General features: G+C 41.3%; 1 long non-coding RNA gene across 1 annotated transcript; it reads right to left on the bottom strand.

Annotated features, from left to right (window-relative positions):
* Nucleotides 1-502: 502 nt before the first annotated feature.
* Nucleotides 503-1,042, bottom strand: LOC116420347. The gene is made up of 2 exons (XR_004230643.1): nt 851-1,042; nt 503-749 (listed from the first exon to the last, which is right to left on the bottom strand). It is a non-coding gene; the product is annotated as an uncharacterized LOC116420347 (long non-coding RNA).
* Nucleotides 1,043-23,237: the final 22,195 nt, after the last annotated feature.

Genomic DNA, 23,237 nt, shown 5'->3' on the forward strand with positions numbered 1-23,237 from the left:
TTGGTTTGCTTGGTATCTTGGGAAGGGAAGGGGAAGAGAGAGAGAAAAATTAGAAACACAAGGTTTTGCAAAGGGGAATGTTGAAAACTATCTTTGCATGTATTTGGAAAAATAAAATACTATTTAAAAAAAGAGTTTATGATTAGCCGGTTTTGAGAGTCTTTGAAACTTTACAAATATATTTTACAAGCTCTTTACTCTGTACCCTTTCCCACCCCCTAAACAATGATCAATTTTCTTTTTAAAAACACCCATGCAAATTTTTCATAGGCCTTAACATTATAACAATATCTCCAAATAACTTGGTTAACAGTGTCAAATTTTTTGTAAGCAAGAGGCAAACAAGTGAAGGTAAAATTTCTCTTTATTCATAAGCATAAGTGCAAGTGTATAAGTTCTTAAATTAGAGTAGTTTAGAGCATCAAGCACATTGTTACAGTCCATTTCTTAACCTAACAACATCTAGATTGCTTTTCTAACAACAGAGCTTATAAAAATTTTACCAATGTTTCCAAATTGACCACATTCTCCAATATAAGAACATTTTGAAACACAACAATGTAATAAACAATGTGATGTCATTAACATTTGAAGGAAAACCCATTATTAAAACTAAATCCCCTCTGACTGTGGTGGTCTTAATTCAGTTGAATTCATTCCCAAGGACAGAACATCTCATCTCCATTGGCAGGTTACAATGATGACATTTAAATGCCCATATAGAAACATCCATTGGGAAACAACTGCACCTGATTAAAGAAAAAAAGAAAATCAGTTAACATTCATGTAGCACTTCCCAGTGCCAGGTCCTGTGTTAAGCACTTTACCATCCTGTGATCCTCACACCAACCTTGGGAGGTGGATGATATTATTATCCCTTTCCAGAAGAGTAAATTGACATAAAGGGACAAAGGGTTTCTTGTTTAGGGGTCACACAGCTCATACATTCCAAATCCAAGTAAATCCGCATTTATAGCCACTAAAGGTCCCATCTCAGCTCCCAAGGCCTGCTCTCTTGTCCCTTAAAAAGACAAAAGCTTATTCTCTAAAATAATGGGGAAGTTACCAAAGACGCTCCAGACTAGTTCTTTCTTGCTTCCTGTCCTCCCTCAGAGTCTTAACATGAAGGGGCAGGAAGACTAGTAAACAAAAGTATAGGAAAGAGAAGGAAGGGTAGGAAATGCAGGAGGAGCATGAAGAGAAATGCAGGATCACAAAGAGGACGGCATGTAGGGTAGAGGGGGGCACCTTTGGTCCCATGGGGAGAAAGGTGGTCCTAGTGCAAGAGGAGTTATTTCTCCCCAGAGGGGAGGTTCAGCCACAGAATCATGGAGGGCAAGGGCAAGATCTTGGGGGGAGGGGCAAGGGAAGGGGATGGGGCAAGGGAAGAATGAGAGGAGGCAGGGAAGGGGAAGGGGGAGGAAAGGGGGAGGCAGGGGTGAGGGAAGAGGTGGAAAGGGGAAAGAGTGAGGAAAGGGGCAGGGGAAATGGCGGGGCAAGGAAAGGGTGGGGCAACAGAGGGGAAGGATCACTTGGCTCCCCCAATGGTCAGCTGGTGACCAACTCTCAGCGCCTGGGGCAGTACCGCCTGGCTGGAGTGGGGGGCAGGCCCGATTAGGAGGACGGCATGATTGGAAGGGGAGAGTTCTCACTGTTAGCAGACACCATGGACAATTGGGAGGACAGACACGGGTAGCAGAATGTTCTCCAGAACAGAAGGCCAGAAATGCTGAAAGGAAACAATTGGCGAGAAAGCCCGGTCCAGCCCCTCCTCCCCAGCTCCTGGAGCACTGACCCCCAGCCACAGGTTGTTCTTGTCCACTTACCGTTACCACAGCAATGCTGCTTATGACGGCCATGATGATGCTGCAGACTTCGAAGACCGTTGGGAGCCCAGGCAACCAGGCCATTGGTCGGAAAGTTCCAGGCACATTCTTGGGCGGGGCGGGCAGAGCATCCCTCAGCCCTTATATTACCCTCAAGGCGGATGCTTCCTGCTGGGGGGAGGAGGGCCTGCTTCTGGTTCCCACACTCACTGCACGTGGCCTCTTCCTCCGCTCCCCCCTTTCTCTTCCTTCCATTGGAGTAATGGCGCCATTAACGATAAAGAAGCCGTCTCCTAACCCCAAAGCTGAAGCAGCTTGAGACCCCGAAACAGGAAAGGGAAGGTGCAGGGGAGGATTTAACAGTTGCCTGTGACTGACTGCAGAGAAAAGCAGGATGTGCCTTTAATTATTATTTTAAACTATGTTATTCTTCAAATATATGCCAAGATATGTTTCACCATTCTCCTTTGCCAAACCTTGTGTTCCAAAGTTTTCTCCATCTCTCCAGATTCCCAAGACTGCAAACAATCAGATAAAGATTAAATGTGTGCAATTTTTTCAAAGAATATTATTTTTATTACAACTTTTTATTTGCAAAACATATGCATGGATAAGTTTTCAATACTGACCCTTGCAAAACCTTGTGTTCCAAATTTTTTCCTCCTTCCCTCCTCCCTCCACTAGATGACAAGTAATCTAATATATGTTTAACATGCTAAAATTATAATTAAATCCAATATATATATATATATATATATATATATATATATGTGTGTGTGTGTTTTATATGTATATATATATTTATACAGTTATCATGCTGCACAAGAAAAATCTGATCATAAAGAAAAAAAAGAAAAAGAAAACAAAATGCAAGTAAACAACAAAAAGCAAGGAAATGCTATGTTGTGGGTATAGATGGTTCTCTTCATCACAAGACCATTAAAACTGGCCTGAATCAGCTTGTCCATCAGAACTGATTCTCATGTAGTCTTGCTGTTGCTTTGTACAATGATCTCTTGATTCTGTTCATTTCACTCAGCCTCTGTTCATGGAACTCTCTCCAGGCCTCTCTGAAATCCTCCTGCTGGTCATTTCTTACAGAACTATAATATTCCATAACATTCATCTACCACAATTTATTCAGCCATTCTCCGACTGCTGGGCATCCATTCAGTTTCCAGTTTCTAGCCACTACTAAAAGGGCTGCCACCAACATTTGGGCAAAAGTGGGACCCTTTCCCTCCTCTGAGATCTCTTTGGCAGATAAACTCAGCAGGAACACTGCTGGGTCAAAGGGTGTGCATTTCATGATGCTGCTGAAGCTGGGCCCTGCAGAAAGCAGCCACCAATGTCTGTGTCTGGGCCTGAGAAAGACAGAGAGGCTCGTCTTGTCAGGTAGACAATAAAATCCCAACAATAACCACCAACAGTGTGCAGCAGTGTCGGCACAGCAGGTGCTTTTCAAACACTTGATCCTCACAACAGCCCTGGAAAATGGCTGCTGCTGGAACTCCATTCTACAGATGAGGAAACTGAGAAAGGCAGAGGAGAAGTGCTTTGCCCAGCTAAGACACACAGCTATTAATTATCTGGGGCCCATTTTTCTAGAGGACCACAGATATGGGGGCTCTGAGAACAGTATAGTTGAAGCAAAGATTCTTACAGCAGGGTGTTAACTCAGTGTGATTAATGAGATGATGGTTCTCTAGTTTACACCTACATAGGGTCCTGTAATGATGTAATCATACTGAGGTATTTAAGGGCTGAGAGGACTGGAAATAGAGACATTCCCTCTTTGACCATCTTCCTGGTGTCTCTCCTGCCTCCTGCGCACCCCTCCACTGAGATCAAGGCTGGTCCCCAGATCCTCCAGAGAGCGAGTCGGACATTACAACTTTTGAATGTAGGCCTTCCTGGCCCTAGTTGTCAATGGCCAGGTTCAAAGAGCACTTTCCTGTGAATGGCTTAATGGCAGCCGACCAGGAGGTCTCTTTAACATCAATTGGAGCACATAGGGAGAAACTTCAGCATTGTTTTGATTTTCATATGGGAAATAGTATGAGAGTACAATGTATAATAGAATGTGTGCAGTATGGATGAACTCAAATCTGCACAAAAGTGAATGACAATCTAAAAGAAGAGAAGCAAAACCTAATAACATTTCAAGAAAATTAACTCACTATCCAAGAAGCACATCTTCCTCCCAGAGGAACAGAATAGGAACAGAAATCTTAATACCACAACAGAGGAAGTTATACAAGAACACTGCCTAGACGTTCCAAGAAAATGAAACTCTGAGGGAGGATTCTGGGGAGATAGCAGAGTAGGTCAGAAAATTTCAAGCTCTCTAGATTTCCCCCACAAACACAACAGATTTATGCCTAAGGGTGAACATAGACTGGTGAAAAAACAAAGAAGACTTGCACAGACATTTTTGCACATGTGAGACATCCTGGGACAACCCAAGACCTAAAGAAAGGCCACAGGATGGAGTTTTAACCAAAAGTTAAGGGTAAAATCCTCCAGGCTAGCTTAGCAGAAACAGCCAGCCAGAGTGCTGGGGCCAGCAGGGTTTGGCTGGAGTCTCAGCAAGACCCACAAAACCATCCACCTCCTAAACCTTGAAAAGAATCAAGGATCTGAGTCCAGGAGCGAACCTCAGCTGATTAGGACCACCAGGCCCAGCTGTGCTGATGCCCTGGGTGAGAAGGAATCAGCACACCTGGTGAATGCAGAAGCAGTGGGGCAGGATTACTGCAAGCTGGGGGCACTTGAAGGAGGTTGCATCTCTTAGATTGGAGTTCTAGTTCAGAGAAGGAAGCTAGAGGTAGCATCCCTCTATCCCAGGATTTAGCCATACTTACATTAATAGTTCTCAATTAAAAAAACAAACAGGCAAATAACAAAGAACCAAAGCAAAGTAACATACCATGGGGATGGGGAAGACTGGGGTTCATCTTCAGAGGAGAACAATGAAGTAAAAAAGCCTCTTCTACCCCAAAGATTAATGTGAAATGGTTAGCTACCCAGAAAGTATTTTAGGAGAACTCAAAAAGAATGCAAAAATCAAATGAGAGAGATTGAGGAAAAATTTTTAAAAAACAAAACTTCCCAGATTGTATAAAAAAAGCTAACCAACTAGGAAAAAAGATACAGAATCTGAAAAAAGGAAATAATTGTTTGAAAATTAAAAATGAGCAAAGTGGAATCCAGTGAAGCTATAAGACATGGAGAAACAACAAAACAAAATATAAATGTGTGGAATGGAGAGATGAAGATCTTACAACAATGTGTGAATTCTTTTTCTTTATTTTCATTATTTCTGTGTTTCCCTATGATCTGCACAAGTACAATATGTACAGACCTATATTTACTTAATCCTTGGTTAGTTACAGACATATTTACTTAACCTAAGCTTGTTTAGTCAATTAGTTTAAACACTGTCAGCTTATTTATCTGAAGCCTGAAGGCTTGATTTACCGTTTCCTAGAAATCAGGTGATTTCAGGGAAACAGAAACATTCCATTCCAATCTTTTTTGGCAGCAACATCCAATTAGGAGGCCCCTATGCTTCCCAATGCTCTCTCACTTGTGATGTAATCTCTTGTAACAAAATGTATAAAAGCTGTGTATATTCACTGATTCTGCACGACTCCTGCCGTAAGTATTTACACTTCCCTTTATCTCATAACTGGACTGCCCACCTCTCATCAGAAGCTCTATAATAAACAATCTTTTCTGCTTTCTACTTTGAAGGATCTCTGAGTCATCATTTTGGGTAGGGGTCTCTCACATCCCACACAGGTGGGGGCTCATCCGGGATCAGGGCTCTTTGGGAGAGATGGCTGTGCACCCCAAAATGGGGACATGTGCACCAACAGAGTAGTTTTTTCTGTGGTCTCTGGCTCTGAATGTACAGCCTCCCTCCCCTCTTATACAATGTCCCAAGGCAGAGGTACTCGATGGAAAGCAGAACTGAAGAGTGAACGAAGTAGAATGCTGATGGCCAGTAAAGTGCAGTCTGAAGGAAATACATTTGTAAACTCAAGATAAGGCTCTCGGGATTCTGGGGTGTCCATTGCCTGGGTCAAGGGAGACCATAGGGATTAGCCCTCCTCAATTTGTTTTTGATGGGGACTGCTGCCGACCCCAGTGATAAAGGACTTTCCTGAGGAAGTTCTTGGCTTCTGCAGGTGTGAGGGTGATGGAGACCTCCACTGACACCTGGATTGGGACCAGCTTGTAAAATGGGACAGTATCACTCCAAGAATTTGTGTCAGGAATTTAGCCAGGGAATACCAGTTGACAGCTGTTATGAGCCAGAACTTGAAACAAGGTGTTAAGTCACTAGAATTGATAGAAACAATTAAGTTTACACTTTTAAGAGTTCACACATTAGCTCACACGTTAGAGTTCACACGTTTGGAAGATTCACAAGTCAGAAGTCCACAATCCCACTCTTTCAGAGGAGAAGTCAACCTTTGGGTTCACACCTTTAAGAGATCATATAAGGAGCTCCTGGAGTCAGAAGTAAGAGACTTGAAGAGACTGAGAAGTGAGAAGTCAATTGAGGAGATTGACAAGCTAGAGACTGCAGTCAGGCAGAACTGGGGATTTGGAAGAGTAGAACCAAGATTCAGAGAGAGCTGAAGGTTGAAACTGGCAGACAAGCTGCAAGAGCTTTTGGAACCAAGGAGGGAGAAAATCCTCTAAGGAACCAAGGAAGGAGTTAATCCTCCAAGAAAACTAACTGGGTTGTTTTGAAGGAGACAATAAAGGATTCAAACTTGTAACACGTGGCTACATTTGAGGTGATTATTACTTGGAACTGAAACTAAGGCTGCCTCCAGAAAACCTCTTCAAGAAACCTGCTCCCAGAGAACGATCATATTTTGAGAAGAAGTAATACAGACAGCCCTCTTGGGACTTGACTTAAAGACTGGGATGAAATCCCCAAGTATAAAGGAAAGGACAAAAAAAATAATGGTTAAATATTTTGGTTTTGTTTGGAGTGGTCAAGATATTGGTGGTGGAATAATTTGGCCAAAGTATGGTTCCACTGAGGACTGGGTATGTCAACATCTGAATATATATGTAAATAAGAGGGATCCATATAATTCAGAGGAATCAGCTTATGCTAGCCTCTGCCTGCCAGGAGTTGTTAGAGCAAAATGGAGGGGAGTAAGCAGGATATTGTGGAGGTTTTCCTGGAAGGCAGCCTTAGTCTCAGTTGAAATAAATAATTACTCCAAAATCGCAGCCAGCTGGTAAAAGTGCAAACGTTTATTTCTCCTTCCAAACTAGCCCGGTTAGTTGAGGCCTATCTCTCTGCCTGGCTCCAAGAGATCTTGCAGCTTTGTCCTTGGCTTCTGCCTCTGCTTTCTTCAGCCTCCAGTCAGCTCCGACTCGTGGCTTCTCAATCTCCAGTCGGTCCCAAGCTCCAAGAGCTTCCTGTATATATATGATCTCCCAAAGGTTAACTCCGCCTTCTGGAGGGAGAGGGATTCTGGGTTATCTCCCAGAGTGCTCTCTGGTTCTAAGGGAGGTGTGAATTCAGATCTCATACTAGCCCTGAACTCTCCCAAAGGTGTGAACTCCATTGAGTACTTAGATACTTATGAGCTCTCTAAAGGTGTGAACACAAGCATTGTTCAATCAGTTCCACTTAGTACCTAGTTCAAGTTCTGGCCCAAAACTCTTTCTAAGATTAAATTAACTCCAATGTCTTAACACTTTGTAAAGATTCCAACAGGATATGGCCAGGGGAAATCAAATAAAACCCAGAATCTGAAACAAAGCAATTGGAATCCTCTTGCTGCTCTTCCACCTTCTTATGCAGCACCCCGCCCCTTGCACTACATGAGCCTTTGCCTCCTCCTCCTCTCCCTGTAGAAGAAGTAATGGATTTAGGCCAGGGAAGTGTAGACAGAACTCACAGTAGCTCATATGGAAATTTATGGAAGGAATTGGAGCAATTAAGGCAGGATGTTAGGAATCTCCCCTTCAGAGAGAAAAGTGAATGAAGTACAGAGTATGTATCCACTCAGAGAAGTCCCATTAAGTGGAGCTCAAGGAGGCATCAGATTTGTAAATGTGCCTCTATCAGGAAATGAGGTTAGGAAATTTAAGAAAGAATTAGTTTCCATTATGGAAGATTCAGTTGTGGCATCAAAGCAATTAGATCACTTTTTAGGCTCCAACCTATATACTTGGTCAGAATTGATGCATACATCATCTATATTATTCACTCCCAAAGAGCAGAGTTCAATTTGAGCACAAGCCATGCAGGAATGGGAGAAAAGGCACCCACCCCTGAATGAGCTCTGATCCCAGGTGAACAGAAATATCCAGGGAATGACCCAGGATGGGATAACGACAATCAGGCATATAGGGAGAATATGCAAGACTGGAGAGAATTAATAATTGTATTACTATGGGATGCCTTCCTGAAGAGACAAAATATAAATAAACCATTGACCATTATCCAGGAAAAGTGTGAGTCACCAGTCCAGTATTTGGAGAGACTTAGAGATGAAATGAGGAAGTATTCAGGAGCAGATCTGGATAGCTTGGAGAATTAGCAGATATTGCAAGTGCAGTTTGTGTCCAATTTTTGGCCAGACATCAATAGAAAGTTACAGAAAATTGAGTGTTTTTTGTTTTTACTATAGTTCAGCCCTCCAACAGTCTGAGGGATAATGAACTGGCCCCCTATTTAAAAAGTTTGAGGACCCCTGCCTGATATAGTACCTAGAAGGGAAGCAGACCTAGAAGGGAAGCAGAACTTTAAACAACTTAAGTGGGAGTTGATGTCAGCCCCCATATTGTTATTGCCATCATTGGATAAGCCTTTTCATTTATATGTAAATATGGTAAATGGGGTGGCTCTAGGGGTACTGGCACAAGTAAGAGGAGGACAGCAACACACAGTGGCCTTCCTGTCAAAAATATTAAACCCAGTGGCAAAGGGAGGGCCTCCTTGTATTCAGGCAGTTGCAGCCACAGCGCTTTTGGTGGAAGAAAGTCGGACATTAACCTTTGGTGGTAGTCTAACAGTGAGTGTCCCACACCAAGTTTGATCAATCCTAACCCAACGGGCTGGGAGGTGGGAGGTGGCTAACTGATTCTAGGATTTTAAAATATGAAGCAATATTTCTGGAAAAAGATGACTTGGTGCTTTCACTGGACCAGAACCTCAACCTGGCTATGTTCTTGTCTGCCTCCCCTGGGGAGCATGTGTCCCTTGAGCATGACTGTCTAAATGTAATTGATTATCAAACTAAGTTAGGGAGGACTTACAAGAAACCTCTCTGTTAAAAGGTGCTCAATAGTTCATCAATGGGTCCTCACAGATAGTTAATAGGAAAAGGAAGAATGGATATGCTATTGTTAATGGGGATAATTTGTCTCTGGTCCAAGCTGGATCCCTACCAAAAGAATGGTCAACTCAAACTTGTGAATTGTATGCCCTGAATCAAGCACTGAAATTAATTAAGGGAAGGAATGAAACTATTTATACAGATTCAAAATATGCAGGGAGCATAGTCCATGTATTTGGGGAAATATGGGAGGAAAGGAGGATGGTAAATAGTAAAGGGAAGGGACTGGAACACAGGGACACTGGAACACTGAAATTTTAACCAATCTTATGTTCCCTCAGAACATTGCAGTGATTCATGTACAGGGTCACAAAAGAGGAGATTCATTTGAGACAAAAGGAAACCACTTTGCCGATGAGGAGGCTAAACGGGCTGGAGGAGACGAATCTGTAAGTATGGAGGAGATGATGGTGCTAATTTTGGCATTTCTGCCTCCAATGCCTCCACCTTCCCTTACCCCAGAAGAGAAGCAGGTCATCCAAAGCCTTGGTGCTCAGGTGGATAAGGAGGGGCACTGGTTCCTCCCTGATGTCAGAGAAGTACTGACCACAGCAGGTATGAGACGCATACTCCAACATTTACATCAGGGCAGTCATTGGGGTGTCCAAGGCCTGTGCGACGAGGTGCTGACCAAGTTTGTGGCACTGGGCTTGTACACAATAGCAGGCAACAGGTCAGCGGGTGTCTTGTTTGTTGAAGGATGAATAGGACGGCCCAAAGACAAGTCCAAAAAGGAAGAAGGCCCCTGGTATCAGGCCTATACTAAGCTGAGATGAACAATAAAAAGGAAGTGATTTACTATGTATGTAAAATCTTGATAGTGGTATTGCTCTGGGGTACCTTACTGGGGCTTTTTCTGGTAGTGCTGGATGTCATTTTCCGTTGGACAATGTTCCTTCAACTCACAAATATAACCTATTATTCAGTAGAATGGGAACAAAACAAGACATACAACATTGGAGATTGTGCTTTATATTCTTATGTTTGATAATAACCCCTGCTGATACTATTCCTAACCCTTTATTGAGGAAAGACTATAGCTTCCAAAGTTTAATTCAAATTATTGCAGATATATTTCATCTTAGGAATTGCTGGATATGTGGGGGACCTGAACAACTCACACAATGGCCGTGGGTTCTGGTCTCTCTACCTCCAGCTTGGATCTTGAGCAATACATAATGAGCTGTACATAATGGTAGTGGATTTTGGTCGGCCCAAGAGGAACATCAGTGGACATTAACCAGTACTGTCCCGGGAGGATATTGCCTGAACCAATCGGGTACTGGACCGCGGATGAGCCAGAGTAAATGTGACTGGACTTTATTCGTCGACCAGAGAGGGTAGATACTATAGATTGTAGTGAGTATAAAGATAGGTGGAACAAAAAAAATATCATTTTCGATGATGGGTCAGTGCCAGCATTGATTGTGTCCACCAGCATTGATTATAGGGTAATGAGGAATGTTTGGGGGAATTTAGAAAGAAGCCTACTTGTCAAACACCCTGTAATTTATGGAAATGTATAATGTTAAATGGTACAGCACCAGACACAGCTAGTACTGTAATGGGATGGAAATGGGAAAGTAGAAATGGCATTGTTAGAAAGATGTTCAGCAATTTCTGGAGTAATGTAGATTTTACTGGGGAAAATGATTGCAATTGCACTTGGATGTCTGAAAAAAAACTTTGGAGATATAATTCAAAAACTATGAAGAAGGGGCCATTAGGCCCATGGGTTGTGAAATATTCCCCACCCTCAACAGGGGCTTTCATATTTTGGTATGAGAAAAACCCAGTTTTGAGATGGCATAATTGGATTTCTGGCCAAACAGCCTACACCCATCTGCCAAGGAACTGGACTGGGATTTGTTAGATAGGGACAATAAGACCCAAGTTTTTCTTTTTCCCAGAAGATGGTGATAAACAACTAGGAATACAACTATATGATAATCTGAGAAAAGAAAAACAGGGCTTAGACCATCCCTAACTAGTATTTGCCCTTCTTTGACTCAGACTGGCAATGCTAATGGGTGGAGATGCATGGCCCCCAGAACGAATCATCAGGGAATATGGACCAGAGATATGGGCCCAGTATGGGAGTTGGGGATACAGGACACCGATATACATATTGGACAGACTGATTAGACTGCAAGCAGTCCTAGAAGTAACAACTAACCAGACTGCTCAGGCTCTTGATCTATTAGCTGATCAAGCCACTCAGATAAGAGAGGCTGTTTTACAACATGAATTAGTTTTAGATTATTTGTTAGCAGAAGAAGGAGGGGTCTATGCGAAACTGAACTTGTCCACTTATTGTATGCAAATTGATGACAATGGACAAATAGTAAAATAAATTACCAAAGTCATTCACAGATTAGTTCATGTGCCTGAACAAATTTGAACAGAAAAGAGAAAAGGAGAAAAAACCTCTAAATAAAGGAGAAGATTTAAGAAACATCCGATAGCGAAAGAGCATGGCGGACAATGAGACTGTTAAAAGAACTTTAAAATCTTCATGAATCATTGGATTTTCTAACACAAGATGAGACTATTTCAAGTTGTTGAAAAACCAGCAAGAATCAATGGGTTCCTTTTGGACTATTTTTAGGACTTATGGACATGTATAATGTTGTATATGAAAAATTGTTTACCTCAAAGCTTACAGGAATCATTGGATTCCTGGCACATGAACTAATGGACAATGTGTAAATGTGTAAATTCTCATGTTAATTCATGTTGTTTGTTACATTACTACTAGCCTGTGTTATATTGCTATGTGCTTATGTAACTATGTGTAATGCCTCCCATATTGGTGGATTTATGTACACCTTCTTTCAAGTGAGCCCCTCTAGAAACCCGCTAATCTGATTGATTTTCTATTTCCTTTGGTGTTTTCATCTCCCTTCATGAGAAATCAGGGAGGTCATGACCACCTATGTTCTAAATCAAAAGAAAAGGGGAGATGTTGGAATCTTTACAAAGTGTTAAGACATTGGAGTTGATAGAGACAATAATTATCTAATTTGGCATGGTTCAATATGATTGATTTGATCTTAGAAAGAGATATTTTGGGCCAGAACTTGAAACAAGGTACTAAGTACAACTGATGGAAACAGTGCTTGTGTTCACACCTTTAGAGAGCTCATAAGTATCTAAGTAATCAATGGAGTTCACATGTTTGGGAGATTTTAGGGATTAGTGTGGCTTAGTATGAGATCTGAATTCACACGTCCCTTAGGGCCAGAGAGCACTCTGGGAGATAACCCAGAATCCTCTCCCTCCAGAAGGCGGAGTTAACCTTTGGGAGATCACATATATACAGGGAGCTCTTGGAGCTTGGGGGAGTTTCTTGAGAGAGTTTTTACTTGGGAGCATTCCCAGGAGTTGGAGGGGATCACTCTGCAAGAAAGCCTACAAACCCTATCTTCGAGGAAAGAGAGACTCATCATATCTTCTACCTTGGTGCTGGCTGGAGTCGGAAGGACAAACCTTTGGATTTGGAGACATTCGGGTGGAGGTTCTTAGAACCAAGTGGAGAGACAGGCCTCTGAGCTAACCGGGCTATATTGAAGGACACAATAAAAGTTCAGATCTTTTATCAGCTGGCTGCGATTTTGGAGTAATTATTTACTTGTAACTGAAACTAAGGCTGCTTCCCGAAAACCTCCCCCAGAAACCTGCTTTCTCCCAGAGAGAACGATAATCTTATTATATTTTAAAGAAAAAGAACACAACGATTTTCCTTTCTTCAATTTTTGTAGCTGCACAGGACAGCCCCTTTCAGTGAGAGAGTTATCAAGGAAGCCTGTGACTTCCAGTTCTCACGGGGGAAAAAATACAATTATCATGCTGTACAAAAAAAATCAGAACAAAAAGGGGAAAAAAACCAGCCCAAGTCTATTTGAATTGTCTTGAATTACTACATTGTTGAGAAGAAGCAAGTCTACCACAGTTGATTATTCTAGAATCTTGTGGTTGTGTACAGTGTTCTTCTGATTCTGCTCACTTCATTCAGCATGAGTTTATGTAAATCTTTCCAGGTTTTTTTGAAATCAGCTTGCTCATCATTTCTTAGACATCAATAATATTCCATTACATTCATAAACCATAACTTATTCATAACTGAGGGGTATTCACTCAATTTCCAATTTCTTGTCATTAAAAACAGCTGTTACAAACATTTTTGCATATATGGGTCCTTTTTACTTTTTTTATGTTCTTTTTGTGACACATGCTCAGTAGTGATACTGCTGGATCAAAGGGTATTCACATGTTGATAGTCCTTTGGGTATAGAATTGCTCTCCAGAATATTTGGATCCATTCACAACTCTATCAACAATGTATTTGTGTCCCAGCTTTTCCACATGCCCTCCAACATTTATCATTATTTTTTCCTGACATCTTAACCAATAGGATACATGTGAAGCAATACCCCGAAGCTATATTAATGTGGATTTTTCTAATCAATAATGATTTAAAGCATTTTTAAATGCTTTAAATTAGATTTCTCTAATCAATAATGATTTAAAGCAAGAAACACTCCCTCCAGCTCTAAGAGCTTCCTCTATATATATGATCTCCCAAAGGTTAACTGTGTCTTCTGGAGGGAGAGGGATTCTGGGTTATCTCCCAGAGTGCTCTCTGGCCCTAAGGGAGGTGTGAATTCAGATCTCATACTAAGCCACACTAAACCCTGAAATCTCCCAAACGTGTGAACTCCATTGAGTACTTAGATACTTATGAGCTCTCTAAAGGTGTGAACACAAGCATTGTTTCCATCAGTTGTACTTAGTACCTTGTTTCAAGTTCTGGCCCAAAATATCTCTTTCTAAGATCAAATCAATCATATTGAACCATGCCAAATTAGATAATTATTGTCTCTATCAACTCCAATGTCTTAACACTTTGTAAAGATTCCAACAAATCCCCCTTCACCAATAGCTGGTGGTCTTGGTTTGATGGTAGCTGGTGGAAACAGCTCTTATGATATGGACTTATTGCAACCAGTGGTCTTATTCTGTTGCCACTATGTCTACCTTGTATAACTACATTAGTAACCAGAATAGTTCACAGTCCCTATCAAAATATTGCATACAGAAGATGCTATTAAAATGATGATTCTTCAGAGAAAAGGCTGGAATGTATTTAAGAGGGATGATCCTGATGGTGAGCTTGGTAAACAATGTATAGATATGTTAACTGATTTCAAATGGTGTGTAAGTTCTTCATAGAAATATGATGAAAAATCATTTACATATCACAAGGAGGGAATTGTGTGGAATGGAGAGATAAGGTGAAGAACTTACAGGAATGTGTAAATTACTTTTTTGTATTTCATTTTCATTATCTCTGTGTCTTTGTGGTGACCTGCGTAAGTAGAGTGTGTGTAAGCCAATATTTACTTAAGCCCTTGCCACCTATAGACATATTTACTTAACTTTTACTTAACCTGAGCTGATGACATTTATCAATGTTTGACATTATCAGTATCAATATGAAAAGACTGTCAGCCTAATAATCTGTAGCTTGAAGGTCTGATTGATGATTCCTTTGGCACCAGGGAAACTAAAACATTCCATTCTAATCTATTTTGACACCAATGTCTAATATACAATTAGAGGTCACCATGCTTCTTGATGCTCCCCAATTTGTGATGTAATTTCTTGTAACAAAATCTATAAAAGGCATAGATATTCTTCTAATGCTTCAGCTCTCCTACGGCAAGCTTTCCCTTTCCCTTTTCTCGTGGTGGGACTGCTCATTCTCATGAGAATGGAATAAATAATCTTTGTTTTCTACTTTGAGAGATTTCTGAGTAGTCATTTTTGGGTAGGGGTCTCTTATGTCCCACACAATACCGCCACAATTTATTCAGCCATTCCCCAATTGATGGGCATCCCCTCGATTTCCCATTCTTTGCCCTGAGAAGAGAGCTGCTACAAATATTTTTGGACATAGTGATATTATCATACTTTTTAATTAGTTTGTTACCCATTTCCCAGTATTATCACAAAGGTCCCACCTTCATTGGAGTTTAAGGGGGAAGTAGAAAACCTGTTGTTTTTCAGGAAGCCAGCTAATAGAACAATAGATCTGACTTTGTAAGAGGGAAAGCCTTGGCCAAGAACAACTTGTAGCCCTTCTATCTCTGACAATCCATGTGGCTTCCCATCCTGACCTCCAAGGGTCTATGACCTTTCCCTCTGGGACATTCTCTGTTCCGCTTGCTCAGGTCCTTTTCAACTTGACATTGTCTGTTAAAGGAATCCTCTGAGCTTGAATGACCTGTAGTCAGTGACCTCTGCATCCCAACAGGCTGCATCCTGGCTCTAAGTACTGCATGCACTGAAGTTGGGTATGAGAACAGAGGATTTGAGGGCAGGGATCCCTTGGACTGGAGCATTTAAGGACAGCCTAGAACAATGCTGAGCAGGGAAGTAAGAGATCCAAGAGTAGATGGGGATCGATTTTTATAGACAATTAAGTGACAAGGACTTTGTTCCCAACACCTGCCAATGACCCCTTTCAGCTGTTTTTTCAGACTCTAGAGATCCTTAACACTTGTCCTGATTAATTCTCACCTTTAAGGACGAGAAGTCCAGGACTGATCTTTATGTGGATAACTGCCAATCTTTCACAAGCTAAAATGCCAAGCAGACAGCTAATAGAATTGCTGGGATCAGGTGAGAACTCCCCTGATCCTTTCCAGAGCTGAGATATGTCTGAGAGAACCCAGACTGAGAAACCCCTGGTCGGAGGAAGCAGCTTCAGCAGTACCAGCTCCAGTCACTTTCTACAAGCTCAAAGGCAAGGAGAAGCCTGAATATGAAATTGCTTGCGCTTCAATGGACCCACTTGGTATCCCTTTGGAGATAGTGGTTTCAAAATGGTTGTATGGTGGTCCAGTTACTGGAGGGCTTTGGGGTTGGGGATCAGGAGGATGAATGGAGAGAGGCTAATAATATCCATTGAGATTCTGACCAAGGCTTGAGGGATGGATGCAAGGCAGCATTTGTGTTTGCTGACATTTCAGGCTGCCTGGGGCTGCTGAACTGAAAGGGGAAGAGTGGGGAGCCCTGGGTCTATCAAGAATATCATCTCCTCTTGAGCCTCCTCCTGAGCCTCTTGTTACCCACTTGTAGAATGGGTGGATAGCCATTTCCTTCTAGAAATGTTTTTCTGTGACCTAGGGCCAATAGCCCAGTGGTCCTGGGTGTGGTTGTAAATCAGCAAGTTCTACTGTTAACACCTTGGAGATGTCACTGACATTTTAAGTTTCTGACATGGGCATGAAGTGAATATTTCTGTTTCTCTTTCTTGAAAGCAAGGGAGGCCATGAAACTTTTCATGTGAAGCGAAGGAGTTGGTTCTTCTCCCGATGATCTTGGCCATATCCTTTGCCTTTTCTGAAGAGCAGTTTTTCCTCTGTAAATGTGGGTCTGTAGGAGGTAGGTGGGCCAAATGGGGCCTCTAAGGCCCCTTCAAGCTCTTCTGTGTTACTTAGAGCAAAGACCCTATGGCTGACCCCAAGGGCAGAAGGTACCCTCGCAGATCAGAGCTCACCTGCAATAATGTGATCACTGGATGTAGCCATGTTTTGGCATTGAAGGCCTTGCTAAGCTTGAGGGCATCCAGAGGAAGTCAGCCATCAGAGGCAGGACCTTGGGCCTCTGGCCTAGTAGGTGAAGGAGCAGGAGAGTCTTACCTTGGAGAAGACCTGTGGAGACACAGCTACTTCAGATTTGAGAGCTTAGGACCCAGAAAAGGAATGTACTTTCTCCTTGTGTCCTGAGGGCAGATCTGGAAGCAATAGGTGGTGGTGAGAAGGGAAAACTAAAACTTGATGTCAGGACAAAGTTGTTTTCAGGGGGAAGATTCTGTGTTTGAGAAGACTTGATCCTTGATTCTTCCCACGGGAACACAAGAAAAATGGCTGATGTAATTTATAAAATGAATTGGTTCTGGAGCAACAAGAAAATAGAATCGCACAAACAGATCCTTCTGTAGAACTTTCAGGTACCATCCCCTTCTTTTGTACATTCTGGGTTCCTTGAATCCCAAATGGCTTCTTTGTCTACCCTCAGTCTTTCCATTGAGGCCTCCCTCCTTGGGGCAGTAAAGGATGGTCAGGGCCTAGAGGATGTATCAACACTGGTACTAGCAAGCAATGATCCTGCCCATCCATTTGTATGAACAGAGCAAAGAGTACTCCACTCCCAAGAGCCCACTTCAAGTCCTGCCCTGCCTTGGCAAACACATGAATGCGGAGAAGACATTCCCTTCATAGCATCCCTGTAAGTTTGTAAACTGGATTTCTATCCTAGTTGGAACCTTTTTGGAGAGCAGCAAGTCATTCTCCAAGTCAGGGATACCTGACTTGAAAGCCTGCTTTTGAACCCTATTATCTCTGACGCCTTGGTAAGTTCTTTGACATCTGAAAAGTTGAGACTACTGAGACATTTCTTTGTAGAAATAGTACAAAAAGGGGCAGCTAGATAGTGCAGTGGATAAAGCACCAGCACTGCAGTCCAGAGGACCTGAGTTCAAATCCAGTCTTAGACACCTTAACACTTCCTAGTTGTGTGATGCTGGCCAAGCCATTTAACCCCAATTACCTTGCCAAAAAAGAAAATGTAAGGAAGGGGAGAAGTAGGAAGATTGCACAGCTGTAAGGTCAGGGCAGAAAGAAGTGCTACTACTGTCAAGAGATCGGTTTCATACTCTCTCCCTAAAATTCTGGCATTGGTGACCTCAAAATTTTGTTAGTGATAGAAGTGTGTGATGGTACTCCTGAAAGTTCAACTCTAATTATTCCCTTCATGTCAGACTCCAAAGGAGGAAGGCACCCAGTTTAAAGGGATAGAAGAAATGAAAATCAGGCTAAATCACTGTTTAGATCCCAGCTTCGTAAAACTTGGTTTGGGACTCTCTTGTTTGAATGAAGGAGTAGGACAATCATGATTTATTATCAATGAATGCTTGGTTAACATTGCTATTTTATATAATGTATATGTAGGGTCACATAAAAATTCCTCAGAGAAAAAGGAGTGAAGTCAAAAGCTTACGAAGCCCTGATTTAGAGAAATGGACATTAAAAGAACTCTGGTACTAGTTCACACCTATTAGATTGGATAATATGAGAAGGAAAATGATAAATGTTGGAGTAGCTGTTAGAAAATAAGAACACTAATTCATTATTGGTGGAATTGTAAACTGATCCAGCTGTTTTGGTGAGCAATTTAGAACTAAGTCCAAAGGGCTCTAAAACTGCATATATTTAGATCTAGAAATACCACTACTTGTTTTATATTCCAAAGATCACAGAAAAGGGGAAATGTACAAAACACTTACAGCACTCCTTTTGTATAGAGGTAAAGAATACGAAATTGAGGGGATGCCCATCACTTAGGGAATGGCTGAATAAATTATAATATGTTGACATAATGCAGTATTATTGTTTTATAAGAAATGAGCAGGCAGATATCAGACAAACTCTACAGAGAAAAACACCGTATATAGTAAAAGCAACATTGTGAGATGATCACCGAGAGAGATCACTGTCTGGCTGATAAGAGCTAAAACTAAAACTATTCCAGTGGACTTATGATGGAAAATATTGACCACATGCAGAGAGAGAACTATAGATTCTCAATTCAGATGAAAGCATAATGTGTTCATTTTTTTGTTTTGTTTTGTTTTCTTTCTCATGGTTTTCCCTTTTGTTCTGATTCATCTTTTACAATATGACTAATGTAGATAAGGTTGATATAATTATACTTATAACCTATTTTGGGGAGAATAGGAGAAAGGAAGAAAAATTTGGAGCTCGAAATCTTTTTTTTTTTTTTTTAGCTTTTTATTTACAAGTTATATGCTTGGGTAATTTTACAACATTGACAATTGACAAACCTTTTGTTCCAATTTTTCCCCTCCTTCCCCCCATCCCCTCCCCACAATGGCAGGTTGACCAATACATGTTAAATATGTTAAAGTATAAATTAAATACAATATAAGTATCCATTTCTTAACAGTTATTTTGCTGTACAGAAATAATCAGAATTTGAAATAGTGTACTATTAGCCTGTGAAGGAAATCAAAAATGCAGGGGGACAAAAATATAGGGATTGGGAATTCTATATAATGATTCATAGTCATCTCCCAGAGTTCTTTCGATGGGTGTAGCTGGTTCAGTTCCTTACTCCTCTATTGGAATTGATTTGGTTCATCTCATTGTTGAAGAGAGCTATGTCCATCAGAATTGATCATCATATAGTATTGTTGTTGAAGTATATAATGATCTCTTGGTCCTGCTCATTTCACTCAGCATCAGTTCATGTAAGTCTCTCCAGGCCTTTCTGAAATCATCCTGCTGGTCATGTCTTACTGAACAATAATATTCTATAATATTCATATACCACAATTTATTCAGCCATTCTCCAATTGATGGGCATCCATTCAGTTTCCAGTTTCTGACCACTACAAAGAGACCTGCCACAAACATTCTTGCACATACAGGTCCCTTTCCCTTCTTTAAGATTTGAGGAAACACTGCTGGATCAAAGGGTATGTACAGTTTGATAACTTTTTGGAGCTCAAAATCTTAAAGATGAATAGCATACTATCTTTACATGTAATTGGGGGAAAAAAGTAAATGCTATTAGGTAAAACTAAATAATGCAGAGTAAAACTTGGGTTGAACTCAACATTTCTTAAACCTCTCATTTTCCCACAGGATCACTGAGGACTGGATCTAGGCACTAGGACACTCCCTTCAGAATCAGTGTGGGGTGTCCAAAGTGCTAACGATTCATCTTCTCCAGCCAATGGAAGAAGATAGTGACTTCAGCCTTCTTTACCCCAAGGGGATGCATGGAGCCCAGAGTCTGGTTGAGTCCTGCTGAGTGTGAACCTCCCCTGATACCCAGATTATGAGGGATGCCAAAGAGAGACCCTGCTACCTACAACAGTATGAATACTTGTTTACACAAGGTGGCTTTCAAAGAACCAGGGTGCAGTATCAGAAAGGAAACTTTTACTGGAAGACTTGTTCTGTTCTAGCCAGGAAGCCAGTGAAAAAAGGCATTGTGACTCCATTCCCTGCATATTTTATGAGAGTTTGGAAAAAGTTCTGCCCTGCACACATGACTATCATGGAGGCCCTGGACAAAGAAGTACCATGCAGTCTGTCTGAGAATCTTAAGTCTAGTCTCTTTCCTCTAGGATCACCAGAAAATGGACTAACTCTCAGGTGAGTACTGAAAAAAAAAGGATTTTTTTGCTACTTGACTTCTCAGGCAGGACAACTCAAGTGACCCAAGAGTAACTGCTCTTATTGTATGACACCAGAAGAGATCATCACAATTAACCCCTTCCCATGGTTTCCCCCATGGGCAATGATATATATGGTCCTGGGGTCCATCTGAATTTCCTTTTGAGGACTGGATTAGGTGATATGTATGGGGAGAGAGCTTCCAAGAGTAGACTTGCAACCATTTCTACCTGTTTACTTTTCTTGTCACTCTTACAGGGGCATAAAGTTGGAATTTATCACCTACCTGGGTAGTTGCTCCCTGAGTGGGTCACATGCTTCCTTGGGTAATGATTTGTAATCAAATCTCTATTGTCCACTAGGGAAAGCAGACAGCTACAAACAGCTTCCATGAGTCACCTCAGGTGATCCCATATACCTCCAACCCCTTATATATATACATCCCAAATAATTACAAACACCTACAAGTTGTACCCTGATTAAACCATGACAGTCTGTGCCTCCTCCCAACATCCTGAACCAAGAGGCATAGGAGAAAATCTCCCAAGATTTGTCCCCAAATATCCCATGGACCTTAAGCTACATTGTCTCTAACCCCAATCCTGAGACCCAGGAATACATCCCACAGGTTCCAGGACAGATCCCATTGAACTCAAAACTTTTGAATATACCTGATGGCAATGCAGAGCAGAACTCCTCCCCATTTCATCCACTGGAAGCCAGTATCTCTTCTACATGTCCCCAATCAAGAGACACAGGAAACTATTCCCCAAGGTCTGTAACATGAGGTCTCACTGATCCCAAGGCTTCTCATCTCTATCTCAAATTGTTTCACCCATGAGATTATTTTCTAACATCTACCATAGATCATCACAGACCAGTTCATTTTACTTCCTCATATCCAGACTCACAGTATAGATGAAAATGACCCTTATACTCTACTCCAAAGCATCCTTTCTACTACTAATGCTTTTAACACTGTGGAAGATGAAGATGGATGTAAGTTTACCCTCCCAGATCAGCCCCAGAGAATCTTGTCTACTATTGTCCCTTTGATCAACATGGTACCTGAAGAGCAAGATGGAAACACTTTCCTGAATCCGTATTGATTCTGCAGAGTACACAGATTCTTGATTCAGAGGAGACAGCAGAGTACCACCCAAGATTATATTCCAAAGGAGATACTACACCCTAACATCCTATCCAGAACCAAGAGACATTTGAATGCTACCTTCATATCCAGGCTTAATGTGTCCATGCCCACTTCCCTATTCCCATGGATCCCAATTCTCCCTCCTGTACCTCTCCCAAAATTTCATTTTCTCCTTTCTCAACATTTTATGTCCAAACACTATTGGAATATTCAAATAAAGATCTCAAGACTCTAAAAAATAGACAAGGCATTCTGCTTACCTATTTCAGGTAGGATTTGTCTGTTGAAGGCCTTATCTTACCTGGGTCCCAGACTCGGGCTTTCCTAGCCTCATAATGCAGCTCTTCCCATTCACTGATTTGTCAAAATATAACAAAATATTCTAGACATGGCAAGTTACAATCTGTCCAGAAATTGGGGAAGAGTGGTAGAAATGTCACATGGAAGAAAATAGAACAAGATTGAGTAGGAAGCCATTCTGATGGGAATTGAGGGAAGGGAGAATCTCGGCTGCATCACTGGCAGGTCTAACTGCTAGAGAGTGGACTAGGATTTTTGGCCAGTAAAGCACATGAGATCTAAACTATTTAGTCTTTCAATCCATAGTTCTTCCCACTCTGTTTACTAGCTATGAGCTCATAGTAAACAGTGTCTGTCTTGCCCCATATAAGGCACCACTAATTTAAGAAATTAAATTGTTAAGTCCTATCACCCCTTCTGTAGGAATCGTTTCCAATCAGAGGGGCTCTTAAGATTCTCCTCTTCTAACAAAAACTCTACCTTGGAATCCCCTTACTTTAGAGATCCAAATGCTGTTTGTCTTCCTATCTCTACTGTGTTGACCAGTTTTAGCTATACCCTCTGCTGAAGTTATTTCTCTCCTAATCCTCTATATAGTGGAAGTGATCTTAAAGATTCTTGCAACTCTTTGATAGAGAGCAATTGCAGAACAGAATTTAAATGAGTGGCTAAGGTAGGGGTGATATTTGACCCCAGGGTTTTTTTTTTATTATCATAAATACTAAGTTTTAGCAAGTATAAAGGAAAGGTACTTAGAAAGTGATCAAAATTATCATGGCGGAATGGGTTCATTAGTAAAGGCCCACCAGTCAATGGAGCAATCCCAATAGCTAAATCCCCCATTAAAAAAGTCATTTAACCACCTTATGGCATTGCAGGTTGATAGGAATTGTGCATACTATACCAGCAAGTTCTCTAAGAACTTCCCCTCCCTTATGGCATTTGCCCCATTTATAGTTACTTCATTAGAAACTTGTCACCCTTTGTAGTATTTTCTTCCTTGTGGCATCTTTTCCCTTGTTAAATAGCTAATACCCCCTTTTAGGACTTATCCCACTATCCAAAAAATCTTTGCCACTTGATTTAGAGATGATCTAATTTTGTAAATTTTGAAGACCCCAACACCAGCCTGAAATACCCATATATTTTTGGGATCCAGTCCCAAATACCAACAACTAGAGGAGTATGTGGAGAAGATCCTGAAAGCCCAATATATTTTGGGGGTTTCAATTCTTCTGCACTCTGGTATCACATCATTTGTTAGTCTCTATGGGGAAAGTCTGGCTTTACTTCCTCCATTTTAAGGTAT

This window comes from Sarcophilus harrisii, chromosome X, assembly GCF_902635505.1.
Source record: "Sarcophilus harrisii chromosome X, mSarHar1.11, whole genome shotgun sequence".
Lineage (NCBI taxonomy): Eukaryota > Metazoa > Chordata > Mammalia > Dasyuromorphia > Dasyuridae > Sarcophilus > Sarcophilus harrisii.